We start from the raw sequence: 19,316 nt of genomic DNA, 5'->3' as shown, positions 1-19,316 counted from the left end.
TACTAAAGCACAAACATTTTTAGGCAGATGTGCACAGGTGATCAAGCAAAATGCTGTTACTCATAGGGCCAAAGAGCCTATGGTAGACGTCTGTCATGAGGAGAAGCAGAATGTGAATGACACTTGAACAGACATAATGGATCCTCTTTGTATTATATGGTACAGGGACCCCCTACGTAATATATATATATATATATATATATATATATATATATATAGTGTTGTCTTTATTACGAGGGCCTGGCACACAACTACAATGACCAGGCCCTCCTAACAGAGTTTATCGAGGATTGTTTCAGATACAAATCTTCTACTCCCAGTAATCTATAAACTTCATGCAACAAAATACTTGTCTAGAGACACTAACACAGAGTGATTTGAATCCAACCTCGAAGGCCTATGGACTAACATATGAATTTAGATCTATGGCATCTGACAAAAAGTTTCTTAATTAATTAATCACGCCTGTAGTTTTCAGCATTCACTTCTCATCATAAAAACGTCGGCCTACTCCATTGAGCACAAGTTATTTCACAAAGCAGCCATTGGTAAAAGTATTCAGCCATAAAATTCCAAATGTGAACAACATTATAGCTGGCAAAACAGTATAACTGAAACTGAATACCAAGGATTCTAAAAGCGTACATCTATCCCATCCAGGGTTTATCACACACAAATGCTTTTCACAATAAATATGTCAGTGGTCTTTGACATTGCATTTCATAATACACAGATCAATCCATGACATCTGATATACCTTTCCCAAAGGAACCAGTCAGCTCTTTAAACTTTTTCATTGGGTTGCCTTAATCACCAATTCCGGCCTACTGAATTATGTATACTATTTCCCACAAGGAAACTCTCTGATACACAGTCAGAAGAATATAAAAGTACAGCAAATTACAGTCACTTTATAACTCATGCCCTAAAGTAACTATATCTTGTGCCCCCGTAGTTTTGTTGTCAATTATGCCATTTCAAATGTTGCAGTAACGTTATTAATAATGTAATAGAACATGTCATGAGTGATATGATATGTGGGAGTAATTAGCTGTGCATGGTGAGTGCACACGTTATAGTTACTTTAGGGAACAAGTTATAGTTACTAGAGATAAATGTAACTGGTAAATTTTAATGTTTTTTTTTAGTTTGAAAAATTACATTGTCACTGAAATTTTCACCTAACTGTAATGTTACTTTACCTTTGTTTTTTCTGTGAATTTCTAGGCATCTAACGCCAACCCCATGCCGCGCATGGCCTTCCAAGCTTAAAAAATGATTTGAAAAAACCCCTTGCAGGACATTATGGGTCACTCCTAGAAGAGGCAGTGAATATTATTCTTATTATTATTTTTGGTGTCCCATTGTCCTCTTAGGACACCTTTCACTAAATTATTGGGAAAGGGGGGTTGCACACGCTCCCTGAGTTTTTATGGCCCTGAGGACCCCATCACCTTGGGCCCTTCTTTTAGATTAAGGGGAGGGGGCACACAACCGCCGTGCTGAGCCAATATGGCCCAGGGAATCCCTCCTATGGGTCCTTTATTTTGTAATACAGGGAGTGGGGCGTGCTGCCCCACAACCTGAGGCACTTCATGCTCTGGGCACCCCATCCCTGGGGCCTTTCTTTTTCATTAAGGGGAGGAGGCACTGGGGATCCCATCGCTGGGAGGGGGCTTTATTTTTTAATAATGGAGGTGGTGTGCAGACCCCCTCCATGAGCCACTTTGGGCCCAGAGGACTGCTTCCCAGAGGACCTTTTTTATAACAGTGATGGTGATTCAATCCCGTGGGATATTATGTGGGTGCCCTAGTGTTGACCCGGGGCACCCAGAGCACACACCATTGAGGGTTGTGGGGAAAGACTCGGATCCCCTGCATCCCCGCTGCTCCCTGCATGCATCCATCCTGGGTTCACTGGGAGCAAGAATTGCTCTTGATTGGCAAGAGCAGGTATGTTTCACTACTTTCTCCAGGCAGGAGTAATCTGAGTTTCCCTGCGTGCAAGAGCATGGGCATGGAAACACATATTTGCTCCTCCCCAGTGGGAGCATTTTTTAGGCCTGGGTGGAACTCTTGGAGTTTCATGAAGATACGTAAAAACTCTGTGAGATTACACTGACTTCTGCATGCAACAGAATAAGGTATGTTGTGCCTCTTGCACTGATTTTTAGCTCCTGGAGCTTGTCCCACACTCTACAAACAGCGTGAACAGCACCACACAGTGCACCGAAGGGTGCTACTCTTTCTCACACTTAAGCTGCATCTTTCTCAACAAGAGTGCTAGCTTCCTCAGTGCGAGTGGTCACTTGCCATGACCGCCCGCATTGAGAAATCTCACAGGAAGGTGCTCTAGCACTCCATATTCTCACATGCGCTTGCCACCTTAATGTTGGAGAGCCACATGTGAGAAAAAACTCTGCAACGGTTGATGGAGATTTTCCTGAACTCTGCACCTTTCTCTGAGGGAAGTGGGCAAATCTCCACACACTGTTGCAGGAGTGGAGTTTACTGCCAGCCCCTAGTATTTTTTAAGCTCCTGCTCCCAGGGAGCAGATATACAGTTGCACGTGCAGGGAAACTAGTGCGTCCTGGGGGGGTGTTACCCGGGACACGGTCACTGAGCCAGTCCAAGGGATGTAGTCCTGGGGACTTAACAGGCTCAAGGAAGGTGGCTGAAACCTCCCCTCGCCTAATATTTTTATTATTGATGTTGGCCAATGGTTCACTGGGCCCTTACAGGCTTCAGAAAGGGGGCCATTGCCCTATCAACTTTATATTTATCTTCTAGTTTTTGCCCCGGGAGACATTTACAGGCTCCCCTTTGATTTAAATGACAAGCCCCAGGAAATGGTATCCCCTGGGCTGCAAACGGCTTGGGAAGGGGATCCCCATGCGCACTCCCCTCCACAGATAATGCATTTATTTGACCTCTAGGACCTGACCCACATTGGGGTCATATAAAAGTAAAAAAAACAATAGCAGCTGTCATTTTTGTTCCTTTTTATGCAATCCCACAGGACTGCCACAGGATCATGGCAAAAACCCTGAGCTGTTTTTATTTATTTTATTTTATTTTTATTTTGCCCCCTGGAGGGCATCCCTCTGGGATGAACCCATAAGGGCTTGCGGCACCCACTTATATATTTATATATTTTTAAACAAACTCAGGAGAAGGAACTAAAGGCCTGATTTAGATGTTGGCGGTAACAGTCCCACCATCAAGTTTTCTACTGAAACCCTGTCCACTGCTGTGACGGTCCAGCTGCTCTTTATAGATGTTAGCAGGAGCATAGACGAAAGATCGTCAACTTAACGGTCTTTTCAGGTCTGTGCTCAACACGGCTTATTGGTGCGACCACGAACATCTAAATTAGGTTCTAAGCCCCTTAGTCCTGGAATTCCTGCCTGCAACATTTTCTCTCATGTTGTAGCCAGCCAATAAGCATGCTAAAAAGGACGGCTGGGACTCCTGTCAATTTTTTGCAGCTGTTCTACATTTGCCAAGGTCTAAATAACCCCCATATTCAATGCTTCGAGGGCGAACATGTGCACTCTGTTCATCTTTCAGTTCCTTCAGAATCTACCAACCTCTAATAAACCAAATAATATTTCTGCTTTTGAGTTGGGCACTTCCATTCTGACAACCTTTTAATTTATTCCACATCTGCTAAACTCTAAATAACCCTGGGCTCCAAGAAGAACAGATTGAAGTGACTGTAAAACGTTAATTGGAACAAATAATAAAGTTTGTGAACATCTAGTGGCAAATGTTACAACATTAGGAATTCTGATTTCCAGATTGTGATTTTTACTGAATCGCAATTTGGAAATCTCATTTCCTAATGTATGACAGTTCTGTTTTTAAAATAGCAATTCTTAGTGGGTCGCAGATCAATCTCCCTCATGGATGTTAATGAGGTAGGTTGCACCTTTGAATCCACTGTGAATCGCAGCCATGTCATTGATGGTGGCCTTCTGGGAGCAGCAGACCATCATGTCTGTGATTCTTGTTCAATAAGGCAGACATTTCTTTCAAATGCAACCCACTTACCTTAAAGAAAGCGGGACGAGTGTAAAAAGAAAGGTATTTTTCATTTCTTTTGTTTGCTCATGAAGAGGCAATGGACCTTCTCTTAAACATTTTTTACATTCACAAATGGGAACAGGTCCCCTCCCATTCACAAATGTATTACCACTACTCTTCTGTAGTTGGTAAAGTACTAATGTTTTGTGCCTGAAATTCGATCGCAAAACAATAATACATACCATCCCAATTCAGAATTTGGAAGGGACACCCTGAACAGACCGCTTCGAAATAATGAATCGGTATGTTTTCGCAGTCCCAAATAGCTATTTAAAACCCCCTTTGTGTCGCTCTTACACCACGCAAGCTTGGTGCAAGAGCAACTCAACTGAAAAATTAGATTTATGAAGCCGACCTGAGTGGTTTCATAAATCTCGAGTAATGCAAGGCAGTGCAAATTGCTGCATTGCATTACTCTGCACCAGGGAGGCATTTTCATTGGTGTTGCGTGGGTGTTACCACACAACATCCATGGATTTTGACGCATTCCCAGATTTACCCGAAGTGGTAGACCTGGTATTGCACCAAAAACCTATGCCTCCCCAGGTGATGCGTAACGAGGTAAAATATCAAAATTTCTCTTTGTTTTCCCCTCTTTCTATGTGTGCTGTATTGTGATAAATATGGCACATTCCTGCTCTTTTCCTGTGATGCAGTGCAACACATCAAGGTGACTTGCTGTGCTGTGCCACTTGGCCATAAATATGCTCCTCTATGTTTTGCGACCGCAGTTTGATCGCAAAACATTAATACATACTACTGTGAATTGATATTTGGAAGGGATGCCCTTAACATGCCCCTTCCAAGTACCGATTCACAAACCCAAACTGATTCTCTAAAATCGCGTTTGGAGCTGATACATCAAAAAAGCATTTTTGAGGATTGCAAATGGCCAGATTCTGCGAATTAGATAATTTGCAACTTCAAAGAATCTTTGAAATGTTGACCACTAGTGATTATTCACAAGGGAAAGTGTGGCTCAGTTTAGTAACAGATAGCTGCCAATGTGTTCTCTAAGAGGCACCATATTGCCTTTAAGCCCAGAGATAGGTACAAGGAATATAGAGCCCCCACCAGGGGTGCAGCCTCCATTGGTACAACAGGAGCAGTGACACCGAGGCCCAGAGGCCTGAGGGGCCTACTGAAACCCGATTATTGCTATTTTTCAAACAGCGGCCATTTCCTTCCTTGAACGAAGGCCCATGATATACTGGCCATGCTACTGGGCCCCACTTATCAGAAAGGGGCAAGAGCTAGTCTCAGCTGCCTCCTGGAAATGGTACCTAGAAGTAGAGCACCCCTAGACTTGTTAGTGGTGAATGATCCCCACTAGGGGGCAGCATGCCCCTAACACAACGGGTGTGAAGTGCTCTCTAGTGACTCCATGTGGTTTGGACTGTGTCCCTGAGATGACAGGAATAGGGCGGCTTTTTTAGAGAGCATCTAGTTTTCTCTCAGGAGACGAAAGTGGGAGGTTGAAGTGTCCCTCTGTTTTCCCATAGCATGGACTGAAGTGCAACCCCGAGAGGACAAAAACAGCGGAGGACACACTAGAAGTCTCCATCATTATGAAGGAAATCCCTATTGGGCTCACCCTATCGAGTGAGAAATCCCAGAAATGTAAGTACTGTGCCATTTTAGAAACCTCTAGGAGAAAGTTGGTTTCACTGGAAGTTCCCAGAACAGTCAGTGCCCAGAGAATAAGGGGTGTGTCTTGTCAGATGTGGTCCTAAAAGAGACATATTATGCACTATACCCAGGCACACAAAAATGCCCTTGCGTATGGAAAGGAGCCAGTAATTCCAGATAAGAATGGTATTCTCCTTTCCCAGGACAAAATAGTGACATTGCATGGTGCAGGGGTGCACTTACCATTCGCAATCGGTGATGATGGAAACGATAACTTGGGAAACTCCTAATCACGGTCTATACATATGTCAAATCCATGTCTGTCCCTTGCCACACACATTCAAAGGGAAGCCACGTTGAAAGTATGCAGTCATTCTGCCTTTCATCCGACAAATATCTAGAAACATGGAAAAATGAGGAGGAAGATGATGTGAATCGTCCCACATGGGTCCTGGATAAAAAACAAATCATCAATATAAAATGAATTCCTTCATCCGCTTCATGTACTTTCTCCCAGCCCACGTGAGCCCTCTAAATTTGCTGATAGCTACCACTCCGTGCGGACGTGCTCGTTCTGGAGCTCATACCCGCTATCCTCAGTGAAAGAGGATTTCTGCATTTCTTCACTCCACAATAATGGTGCCTTGCTCCAGAAACAACAATCTGATTAGTTAAAAATTGCCATATTTTCAACAGACAAATAAACAATGCTGCAAATCTGTAACAACAAGCGTTTGATGTCGATACCACATTGTAATGTCTATCTTGCCATCTGGACCCTTTGAATATTGTTGTACAGTCCTAGTATAAAGTCTTTGGGTGCGGTCCGCACTATACTGTCTAAGAAAAATAAATAAGCCCTATCCCCTGCAGACAGGAAGGCTGTTTACATGTTGGAGCCACAACACAGGAAAGGAAGGCCGCACTGTCACTATTATCCTCACTCGAGAAAGGAAGGGACCAGAATAAATACCAGCACTGAGATAACATTGTGCTAAGGGAGCCTAAGGATGGGGATGGGGGAGCGGACTGTTCCAAGGCTTTCACGACATCAAACTGCACTTTTTGTAAGGCACGACTAGACTTTGCACTGTTTTCCCGATGGTTTTAGAGGCTGCAGGCCTGAAATAAACACGGCTGACTCTGATACTGTGAAAGTCCATCTTTGAGGTCAGTTGACCATACGGTTGAACTAGGGAAGGTCGTTAGCAGCATTGCATTAAAACATCACTTCAATAAATTCCCATACCTATGCCCTTGCCTCGTTTTACTTATTCAAAATATAGGCTGCTTGGTTGTTGCTGCTCCAAATACTTAAATCAGGAACACTTTGATATACAGATGGCTCAACCACAATGATCAATGATCACTATGAATAGTGCAGCGAGTGGAGTGCTACCAGAGCCCGCATGTGCGAGGAGCCTACTGCATCACAACTATGGCTGTCCTTTACGATCGGGCTATGTTGCATTGAAGGTAATTGCCTTTGCTTGCGTTAGAGCCTTTTTCACCTTTGCTACCCAGTGGTGAGGTCTTCAAACTATCTGAACCTGCGTTGGATTAGTGTGCAATACAATCGCTCTAATTATTCCCTACTAACGGGGCACTCTTATTACACCATGCACTGTGACTGAACAGCATACACCACGGCCTACTCTCAACTTTACATAATCTCTTTTGTTACTTTAGGCTTTTTCATTTTAGATTTTTCCCTGTTTTGTTTTTATTTAACCCCTCAGGTGCCTGGGACGAAATCACAAAAATGTAAGGTAAGGTCTTTACCGAAGGAGGGTCAACATATTATACTTTACAATCATAGTCATTTTTCACTTCCTCATTTTTACCAATACTTTTGTGACCACATGTGTGGTATTTCGCCATTGGGCTTGTCCAACACTCATATTATGTGTATAAAAAAAAGATAACTCAGGTTTTCCTGGCTTACCCACCGAAGTCCAAATCAGCTTTTGCTTCAGACAGATTTCATATTAAACCATAACTAAGAATTTAGGGCCAGATGTAGCAAAATAAAATTTTGCGACTTGCAAATAGCGAGTCATTGCGACTCGCTGTTTGCAAGTCGCAAAATGTTATGCAGAACGGTGTCTCAGACACCGTCTGCAAGTCGGTATGGGGTCGCAATGACCCACCTCATGAATATTCATGAGGTGGGTCGCAAATTGCAGCCCCATACCGACTATGGGCACTCGCAAACATGGAGGCCTGCTGTAGTCAGCAGACCTCCGTGTTCGTGACTGCTTTAAATAAAGCAGTTTTTTTTTTTTTTAAGTGTAGCCCGTTTTCCTTAAAGGAAAATGAGCTGCACTTAAAAAAAAAAACGAAACCTTTAGTTTCGGTATTTTTTCAGGGCAGGGAGTGGTCCCTTGGACCACTCCCTGCCCTGAAAAAATGTTTTTGGTTCCAGTCACAAACTGGAAGGGGTCCCATGGGGACCCCTTCCAATTTGCGAGTGGGTTACCATCCACTTGAAGTGGATGGTAACTGCAACACCATTTGCGACCGCATATGCGGTCGCAAATGGTATTGCATACCACTAGGAATCGCAAATAGGAAGGGAACACCCCTTGCTATTTGCGATTCTGAAATGCATTTTGCGAGTCGGTCCGACTCGCAGAATGCATTTCTGCATAGGAAAATGTGATTTGCAACTCGCAAACGGCAGTTTTTGCCGTTTGCGAGTTGCAATTCCTTTCCTACATCTGGCCCTTAGTTTTTATTTATTTATTTATTTATTTATTTTTATTTATTTATTTCAGTGATGTTTCCACAGGAGCACTACCAACAAATGTAAAACAATCAGAATAACATTTTAAAAGATGACAATTCACATAAAATTTATACAGGAAAGCTATTACAATTTGAGAAAATATTTTTTTTTTAACGAATAGCCGATATTCACAATACCAGGATTTAACAACATATGTAGCACATCCTCATACATTTCTACCGGGTATTTAAAGAATATATTTCTAATAAATGTAACTTGAAGATTCAACAATCCAGGACAAACAAATAATACATGAATCAGATAATCTATGATAGTACCACAAAATTGGCACATTGGGTGAGCATTGAACCCTTTGAACCGATGAACAAATATCAGTTTAAAAACAGAATTGTATTACTCCTCATCTTGCAAATAAACCATTCAAGTGTATTTTTTGTAATTTTAAGACAGTGCAGTTACTCATCTTGAAAACTTTTGTTCAGAGTTAATTTCTTTAACCGTGGCTTCAAAATATTTCAGTTTTTCATGATAAAACGTCTTCATTATTAATCGCCAATATGTTTAAGCTGCCCAAAATGTTTAGAAACAGAATTGTTCTTGTTCACATCAGGGATAAATTTGGGCCATATAACACACTTTTTTGTTGTTGTCATTTTTAATTAAGTAATAATAACCATTCAGGAGTACAGTACACATTGTACCTTCACATTTTGCAAAGATAGGTGGAGTAAACATTGGCAAAAGGCTCCATCGTCGACGGATCCTGAAAATAGAAAACAGGGAAGAGAAAGAAAAGAAGGGAAAAAGGGCAGAAGGGAAGAGTACTCCAGTAGTAAGGGTGTGGGTATCGGAGATTAACCTTGACACACAAAGGAAAGAGTATCCTGGCTCATGGTGGTGACCACTCATTATTTGCAGATTTCTTCTGGTCTCTGAAGCAATAGTCTTATAGCCTATGTCTGGGGGGGAGAAGGGGAAGGTGGGAGGTATTCGCCTCCTATCCTTCCATGCCTCGAGGTGATCGCTGTGGATCGTATGATGGAAGGGGATATGGAAAGATAATGAGAGGTAGCAGGTAAGCAGGTTGGATAAAGTAGATGCATTTACATCAGATTCTAACATAATAGTGTAGGGAAAGGTAAAGAGGATTCTCAGAAGAAAAAGGAGAATGGTGGAGGATAAATAAAAGGGGGGGAGAGGAGGTGTGGTGCTGCACCCAGCGCCGGATGTTGTTTGAAGAAGGGAGAAAGAAGAGGAGAGAGAAAGAGGGAAGGGGGAAGGAGGGGAGTGGAGGGGAGGGGGAAACTAGTGTATCAAGGAAAACCTATAATATTGCCGATCAGCAGATGAGTCACGAGGGGAGGAGAGAAGGGCGGAAGAATGGGAACGAGGCCGTGGTATAGTAATGAGAACATTCTTAGCATTGGCAGTAGCAGACAGGACTAAGGTGGGAGTACCAGGGTGTTTGATGTATCTCCAAGGAGGAATGGTGCCCTTGGAGTGAACAAGGCAGACTGATCTTGTAGGTTATAGATGACATGTTCATGGACGGCTGTCCGTATCATCTCCAACTAGCCATTCCTCTGGGGTAGATAGAGTGGTAGATCTCCAGAGGAGGAGTATACATATCTTAGCTGTCGCTAAAGCAGTGTGCAGCAGGTGACGTTGCGGTCTGGACAGGTCGGGAAGGACCCTCAAGTGGTGAAGGAGAATAAAAGAAGGGGAGAGTGGTTGCCTTAGAGCAATAGAGCCACCAAGGGTAGTTTCCACCGCCTCCCACAAAGGCTGGTTCGAGGGACAGTCACAAAGGATGTGGGGCAGACCACACCGTGTCTCTGCGAATCTCCAGCAGTTCATGTGAGGTAGGAGATCCAGTCTGCACAATTTAATTGGGGTCCAGTGCCAGTTGTGAATTATTCTAAAGAGGCAGAACTTCAGATGGGCTACCCGGCTTCCCCTGTCCAGGGCCGTCATGATGTTTGTCCAGCCCTCTTCCTCGATTTCTGTTTGGAGGCAGAGTTGCCACCTGGAGCATAAGTTGTCAAGGAGGGGCCGTGAGTATAGGTGATGTGTAACAATTTCATAGAGGCCTGACATTACACCCTCATATAACACACTTTAATGAAAATTTTGTAATGATAAAGAGGTAAAAAACATAACAAATATCTGACAGTAAACCCGAAATGTTATGCCAATTAATTCTATTTCAAGGTGAATAATTTTGATAGAGCTAGAGCTACTGAGACCTCAGAATGTTTTCAGAGTTGGGATTCAACTGCGGACAATTTATTGTTTCAGATCATGGGCTGTGCTTCAACTACATATAATTCTACCACTGGGCATTTTACAGTATCAACTTTGAGTAGTGATTGTACATCTCTTTTGCCTTGAGATCTAAAGTATTGCAATAAACCATACATTTAGATTTTGTTTTAGGAAATTGACACCGACATTGGGTAGACCAAAAAAAGATTATTCAACACATTCATTTGTAATTAGGTGTAATCCTTTACTTTTCAAATTCAAGCCTTTTCCATTTGCAATACCAATTACGCAGGACTTTCAAACTGTGGGCACTCATTACCATTATTCCTTCATTAACAAAGAGGTGATGATGTTCAGCAAATTATGCCAGTGAATCAATTTGTCTCTGTATTCCTACAGCAGTAAAGTCCATTACAACTAAATCATCTGCATACAGTTAGGGAGATATTTGTGTGTTCCCTAGTTTTAGAACAAATGTTTTAGCTTTTGTTTTTTGGAAATTTTGACAAATATAAAATGAGAGTAACAATCAGGCTAAAATACAGACATGTTTTAGATCATTGTTAACTTCAAATTTACTAGAGTACTAATTTTACGACCCCAAGAGTACTCTTCTCCGGGTTTCTGTGTGTAAATTTACCAGTGGTTGCAGCAGCTTAAATTGGGATGCCCAGTTTAATTCATTTGTGCCACAAAGTGGCATTATCCAGAGAGTCAAACACCTGCTAAATCCACAAATGCAACATATTGCCTAATTTTGCATTGTGTGACACATGTCTTGTTTATCGTGCCTAAACACAAAATATTATCAAGTTTAAAACATCCTTCACAAAGCCTGATTTTTCAGTGGTTAAGACCTGACACAATTTTAACGCATGCTGTTAATTGATTCGGGAGACTTTTGGCAAACATATTCCTCATACGATCAACAATGATTATAATGGCAAAGGCAATATTGTTTAGGTGAGTTACAATTTCCTATTTTACGGAGAAAAATAAAGTTACTACCCTTCATGACTTAGGGATCAAATCAACACCTAAACAATAATCAAATAGAGTTTTAAGCATTTCAACCCACATAATTGGATCTAATTTAACAGTATGAGCTGGTCTTTGTGCTAGGGAATTTTTGAGTTTACTATTGTCCCTGTTGTTAACCCATCCCAAGAAAAACTAGAAGGGAGACTAATGCCATTTCAGGTAGGGTTATTTTTGGTGAAAGATGCAACTTGGTAATTGGAACTGTTTTTTAGAACTATCCTTACCTCAGCTTTCTCAATCAAGTGCCAATCTTTATGCTCTTCACCTCACGTTTCTACCAAGTTTAAGGAAAACCAAAATTGAGTTACCATGTTATCATTAAATTGTTTCTTTGGAAATTTTTAATTTTTTTTTCCTGAATGCCACTAAGTTATGCATGGAGTCAGGTGACACTACAGGGCATGTTGATCTAAAAATAAAGTATCTTAGAGAACGTTAAAGGTATTCAAAGATGTCAATATTAACAGAGTTGATGACATTATATATGGAATGCTGTAACCATAATATCATGTCACCAGCCAGATCTTTCTTCTAACCTATAAATTATTAGACAGATGTCGTTCTTTAAAAGGATATATGCCTGTCTCCACAGCTAAAACCCCATTTGAAGTAATTGTTATATAAAGTTGGAAATTATCACTCCAGAAATAAGGTTTATTTTCAAACTTTGTAACTGGTTTACTTCCTGAGGAATTAATACCTATGTAATCAATCAGTGAACTTGGAGTTCCTCTTTGTCAGCAGTAGTATCCTGATTCAAAGATAAATCAAACTTTAATTAGGACCACATTTAGCTTAAGAGCCCAACCTAATAAGACAATTCTAATTCTATAATTGTAAGGCAATTCTAATTCCTGTTTGGTAAAATTGGAGGTGAAAACCCTAAGCCATAGCTAAGTCTACAGAACTATTTTGTAATAGGAAGAGTTAGTTACTCACATGTTAACATCAAGTAATTTTGGCAGTAATTATTCAAAATTACAGGAAAGAGAAAAATAAACATAGCAAATACAATATTCATACAAATACCATTTGAACCTACACAGGAACATCAAATAACCTAAGCAAATTGACAGAGGCAGCCAACTGAGTGGCTTTCCAGTTCAGATGTGATTTCATCAAAGTACATAATCCACTTTTGAACTTCCTTGATCTGATGGGGTTGCTGGACATGAATACAATTCATATTTGTCTATGTCACAATATGCAGTTGATCATGTCACTCCCACAACATATTATTTAAACATTGTCAAAATTAGTTCCAATATTCTATGATTTAAGTAGACCCTGTAACCAGCAAAATTCCAACGATACAGTTTCCAATTCATATTATGAGCAGTGTTCTAGATTTAGCATACTTGGAAGCCAATACCAATTCTTTTCTTCCATTACCAAAATGTTACCGTATTTACACTCCCTATCTATTTGTCAACATCAGGGCAGTGCGCGCTCTACGGGCGACTGGAATGCAAAAACCCAGCACTTATGAGAAAACGTAATTTATGCATTATGTTGATATGCTGTTGTTTAACCTTTTGCATTGCAGAGTTTAATCCTGAAGACGTATTTTCAAGGTGCTTATAAATACTGTGCATTTGCAATGTATTGCTGCAGGCTTTCAGAGTGTGTCAGGGTGTGATCCCTTTCCAGGGCTGTAAGGAAATGCCTCCTTGGCATGGTTACCTCCTGACCTTTTGCCTTTGCTGATGCTAGTTATGATTTGAAAGTGTGCTGGGACCCTGCTAACCAGGCCCCAGCACCAGTGTTCTTTCCCTAAACTGTACCTTTGTCTCCACAATTGGCACAACCCTGGCACTCAGGTAAGTACCTTGTAACTGGTACCCCTGGTACCAAGGGCCCTGATGCCAGGGAAGGTCTCTAAGGGATGCAGCATGTCTTATGCCACCTTGGGGACCCCTCACTCAGCACATACACACTGCTGGCCAGCTTGTGTGTGCTGGTGGGGAGAAAATGACTAAGTCGACATGGCACTCCCCTCAGAGTGCCATGCCAACCTCACACTGCCTATGGCATAGGTAAGTCACCCCTCTAGCAGGCCTTACAGCCCTAAGGTAGGGTGCACTATACCACAGGTGAGGGCATATGTGCATGGGCACTATGCCCCTACAGTGTCTAAGCAAAACCTTAGTCTTTGTAAGTGCAGGGTAGCCATAAGAGTATATGGTCTGGTAGCCTGTCAAACACGAACTCCACAGCACCATAATGGTTACACTGAAAACTGGGAAGTTTGGTATCAAACTTCTCAGCACAATAAATGCACACTGATGCCAGTGTGCATTTTATTGTAAAATACACCCAGAGGGCATCTTAGAGATGCCCCCTGAAAACATACCTGACTTCCAGTGTGGGCTGACTAGTGTTGTGTTTGCCAGCCTGCCACACACCAGACATGTTGCTGGCCACATGGGGAGAGTGCCTTTGTCACTCTGTGGCCAGGAACAAAGCCTGTACTGGGTGGAGGTGCTTCTCACCTCCCCCTGCAGGAACTGTAACACCTGGCGGTGAGCCTTAAAGGCTCACCCCCTTTGTTACAGCGCCACAGGGCATCCCAGCTAGTGGAGATGCCTGCCCCTCCGGCCACTGCCCCCACTTTTGGCGGCAAGGCTGGAGGAGATAATGAGAAAAACAAGGAGGAGTCATCCCCCAGTCAAGACAGCCCCTAAGGTGTCCTGAGCTGAGGTGACTCTTACTTTTAGAAATCCTCCATCTTGTAGAAGGAGGATTCCCCCACTAGGATTAGGGATGTGCCCCCCTCCCCACAGAGAGGAGGCACAAAGAGGGTGTAGCCACCCTCAAGGAGAGTAGCCATTGGCTACTGCCCTCCCAGACCTAAACACCCCCCTAAATTGAGTAGTTAGGGGCTCCCAGAACCGAGGAAGATAGATTCCTGCAACCTTAACAAGAAGAAGGACTGCTGACCTGAAGCCCTGCAGTGAAGACGGAGACGACAATTGATTTGGCCCCAGCCCCACCGGCCTGTCTCCCTACTTCGAAGAAAACTGCAACAGCGACGCATCCAACAGGGTCCAGCGACCTCTGAAGCCTCAGAGGACTACCCTGCATCTAAAGGACCAAGAAGCTCCTGAGAACAGCGGCCCTGTTCAACAAACTGCAACTTTCTGCAACAAAGAAGTAACTTTTAAAGACCACACGTTTCCCGCCGGAATATTGAGACTTTCCACTCTGCACCCAACGCCCCGGCTTGACCTGCGGAAAACTAACACTACAGGGAGGACTCCCCAGAGACTGCGAGCCCATGAGTAGCCAGAGTTGACCCCCCTGAGCCCCCACAGCGACGCCTGCAGAGGGAATCCAGAGGCTCCCCCTGACCGCGACTGTCTGTAACAAGGAACCTGACGCCTGGAACCAGCACTGCACCCGCAGCCCCCAGGACCTGAAGGAACCGAACTCCAGTGCAGGAGCGACCCCCAGGCGACCATCTGCCTAGCCCAGGTGGTGGCTACCCCGAGGAACCCCCCCTGTGCCTGCCTGCATCGTTGAAGAGACCACCGGGTCTCCCCATTGATTCCTATCAGAAACCTGACGCCTGTTTGCACTCTGCACCCGGCCGCCCCTGTGCTGCTGAGGGTGTACATTCTGTGCCTGCTTGTGTCCCCCCCGGTGCCCTACAAAACCCCCCTGGTCTGCCCTCCGAGGACGCGGGTACTTACCTGCTGGCAGACTGGAACCGGGGCACCCCTATTTCCATTGAAGCCTTTGTGTTTTGGGCACCACTTTGACCTCTGCACCTGACCGGCCCTGAGCTGCTGGTGTGGTAACTTTGGGGTTGCCTTGAACCCCCAACGGTGGGCTACCTTGGACCCAACTTTGAACCCTGTAAGTGTTTTACTTACCTGTGAACTTAACATTTACTTACCTCCCCCAGGAACTGTTGATTTTTGCAGTGTCTACTTTTAAAATAGCTTATTGCCATTTTTGTCAAAACTGTACATGCTATTGTGATTATTCAAAGTTCCTAGAATACCTGAGTGAAATACCTTTCATTTGAAGTATTACTTGTAAATCTTGAACCTGTAGTTATTAAAATAAACTAAGAAAATATATTTTTCTATATAAAACCTATTGGCCTGGAATCAGTCTTTGAGTGTGTGTTCCTCATTTATTGCCTGTGTGTGTACAACAAATGCTTAACACTACCCTCTGATAAGCCTACTGCTCGACCACACTGCCACAAAATAGAGCATTAGAATTATCTATTTTTGCCACTATCTTACCTCTAAGGGGAACCCTTGGACTCTGTGCACACAATTTCTTACTTTGAAATAGTATATACAGAGCCAACTTCCTACAAGGGCCTTCTAGAAGCTTCCTCTGCAGCATGACTGGGTGTGGTTTGTGGGTTGGGCCAAGACTCTATATAAGGGAGCCAGCCCAGCTCCACGTGCTCACGATTCAGAGGTCCCGGTGCAGAGCAGCAGCAACTTCCTGAGCTCCTGTTCCAGAGGCCTACTTTGATCTTCCATGCATTGCCCTTTCCCTTGTTGGTGATCCTTGATCAGGGCGGTAAGACGGAGGTCGGGATGGGCCCCCGGTCCCGTTCTCGAAGGTTTTCAAGTTCTTGGGCCTAATTTGCATGATAAACAATTTTAATCTTGTGCGTGTGAATGTGCGCTTGGTTTTTCATGGCATTTACATGCTGACACTTGAATCGGCAAGACGCGCGATTCTTTGCTTGTGTGCAACTCTTGATATTCATTGTGTGCTACCATTTTATGGCATTTACAAGGTAGCATTCGAATTGGCAAGACGCGCGATTCATTTCTTGTGCTTAATTCATGTTATTCATTGTTCGCTTTCATTTCATGGCATTCACATGGTGGCATTCGAATCGGCAAGACGCGCGATTCATTTCTTGTGCTTAACTCATGATGTTCATTGTGCGCAACCATTTCATGGCATTTACATACTCTTGTAGAAATCCGCAATGTGCGCAATTCATGTTTCTGCATTTTAAAAACGAAGGCCCATATTTATACTTTCTTAGCACCGCATTTGCGTCATTTTTTGACGCAAAAACGGCGCAAACTTGCAAAATACAATTGCATTTTGTACGTTTGCGCGTTTTTGCATCAAAAAACGGCGCAAATGCGGCGCTAAAAAAGTATAAATATGGGCCTAAGTGCTATAATTCAAGATGTTACATTCTATGTGCATGTTAAGTCTTTAGTACATTTCCTATTGTTTTCCCAGGGAATGTTTGGATGGCCTTTTATCCTCATGTAATGAGGCAGTGTTTGTTCTGGGACATTGTTCTAGAAGGGTTTTGTATTCCTAGAACAGTATGTTACAATTCATGAAAAGTCCATATGAAACTTTGTACTAACCATTCTTGATTCTTTTCCAGGTACCTAGATTTCTTGAGGCCTAATTAGAGTCTAGTGCTAGGCCATTCATGTTTCCTCAGTCTAAGTATTATTTCATGTTCCAAGTATCACTGAACTATAGACACAACAGAGTGTTATTTCATGTTCCGAGTGTAGACTCAACAGAGTGTTATTTCATGTTCCAAGTATCACAGAACTCTAGACTCAAAAGAGTGTTATTTCATGTTCCGAGTATCACAGAACTCTAGACTCAACAGAGTGTTATTTCATGTTCCGAGTATCACTGAACTATAGACACAACAGAGTTTTATTTCATGTTCCGAGTATCACTGAACTCCAGACTCAACAGAGTGTTATTTCATGTTTCGAATATCACTGAACTCTAGACGCAATAGAGTGTTATTTCATGTTCTGAGTATCATTGAACTCTAGACTCAATAGAGTGTTATTTCATGTTCCAAGTATCATTGAACCCTAGATTCAACAGAGAGTTTTTATGAATCTAAATGTGGTTTTATTCTGATGTTGTGTTGTTTAACCTTGTGTTTCCTACAGGTCTCCTTTCCAGCTGTTCCCCTTTTCCCCACTTGGACTCTCTTAGGCTCTGTGACATTCTAATCAGAGTATTGGAGCTGTCTTGTGGTGGACATGTTAGGAACGTGTGCAGACCCCGAGGATCTGGTGACTCTGACACTATTTCTGTAATGTTGGTGAATAATGGTTAAAATGGCTAAAAGGGATTTCTAATTCGATGGAAGGAAATACTGTGTCACAGGTTTCTCGTCGTTTATGTCTTTGCCCCCACTGGAACTGCAGAAAGGTCTTGATTCTTGTAGGTTCTGCCTTGACCGAGGTAAGGGCGGCCCTTTCTGGTAGCCACGGTGCTGCCGATGAAGGAACGCCAAAAAGCAGTCTGTGCCCTCCAGAAGACTTCCCAGAGGAGAAAAACCCGAATGGGAAAACCCTCTATAGCAGGAACTCACTGGAACACAAAGAAGCAAAAAGGAGAATCTCCCAACAGGAAAAAACAATAGTGGAAGAAGCTGGAACAAGTAAGGTAAAACACTGGAGAATAAATAACAGGAGCGAAGATCACCACCGAAGGAAGTGTTGCAGCGCAAGGAGAACAAGAATCACTTACCTTATATACCCTAAAACAGGAAATGACAAACAGGAAGAAGAAAGTCACCATATTGGATTGGGAAAGAATCATAGGAAAATATAGAGAAAAGATGTCATTTTGAAAAAGGGTCCTAAGGCATGCAGGGAAAAAGAAAGGCATGCTGGGAGAAAGAAAGAACATGGCTGCTACATGTGGACATAAAAACAAGACGAAAAGAAGAAAAAAAGAGAGAAAAGAAGAAAAAGAAGAAAAGCACAAGCTCACCAGGTAAGTGAAGGGTAGGGTGGAAGGTGCGTACCGTTAATATTGAGGGTGCGCCACGCCCAAGACTCGCCGAGACTCCATGCCCACTTTGGGGCCTCACATGAGGAAGTAAAGAACAGAAGGACCTTTAAACCTGCCAGTTTGACTTGTCAAAATAACCCCTTTTGTCTGGCCTAACCCCTCCTTTCAGAAGTATTAATACATCAACCCTATGTATGCCTTATTGTCCATAAGGCAGGGTACATGATATTTAGAAGTAGAACAGGTAAAATCTTAATGTTAAATATGTACTTACAGTGACAAGACCCTAAAAGCTACATTCAGTGTAGCAGGCGTAGCTGTTCCATAGGAAACCATTGGAATACAATATTATGTTTACTATTGTCATCTCCACCTAGGAAACAGCTACAAAGGTCAAATATCTTAGAAATGGGGTTTCTAGAAAGTTACCTGTTCCCTGCCTAAAGACTCTAGAAGACCATTTGTATAAGCTTCCAACTGTCACCCTTGGGTTGAATAGCACCTTGAGGAGGTGTAAAATTTCTCCCAGATCTGATTGAAAGGTCTTGGGTTTGGGGAGTTGTTCTGTTCCTCTGGCTTCACTTCAAATAGGCTTACCCTGTCACAGGCAACTGTTGCAGAAACCAGCTGAGCACCAATTACTGTAGGAAAGGGAGTGTTCCCCACAGTCAATTTTGAGTGACCACAGAGCAGTGGTTGCTCATTTTCATGGCCACCCCTTTAGGATGGGCATAGGAACTCTGTCCCAGGGAAGGAAAATGCTGCCATTTT

Source organism: Pleurodeles waltl, chromosome 11, assembly GCF_031143425.1.
Source record: "Pleurodeles waltl isolate 20211129_DDA chromosome 11, aPleWal1.hap1.20221129, whole genome shotgun sequence".
NCBI lineage: Eukaryota > Metazoa > Chordata > Amphibia > Caudata > Salamandridae > Pleurodeles > Pleurodeles waltl.
The sequence above is the reverse complement of the archived record's forward strand: the minus strand, read 5'-3'. Positions refer to the sequence as shown.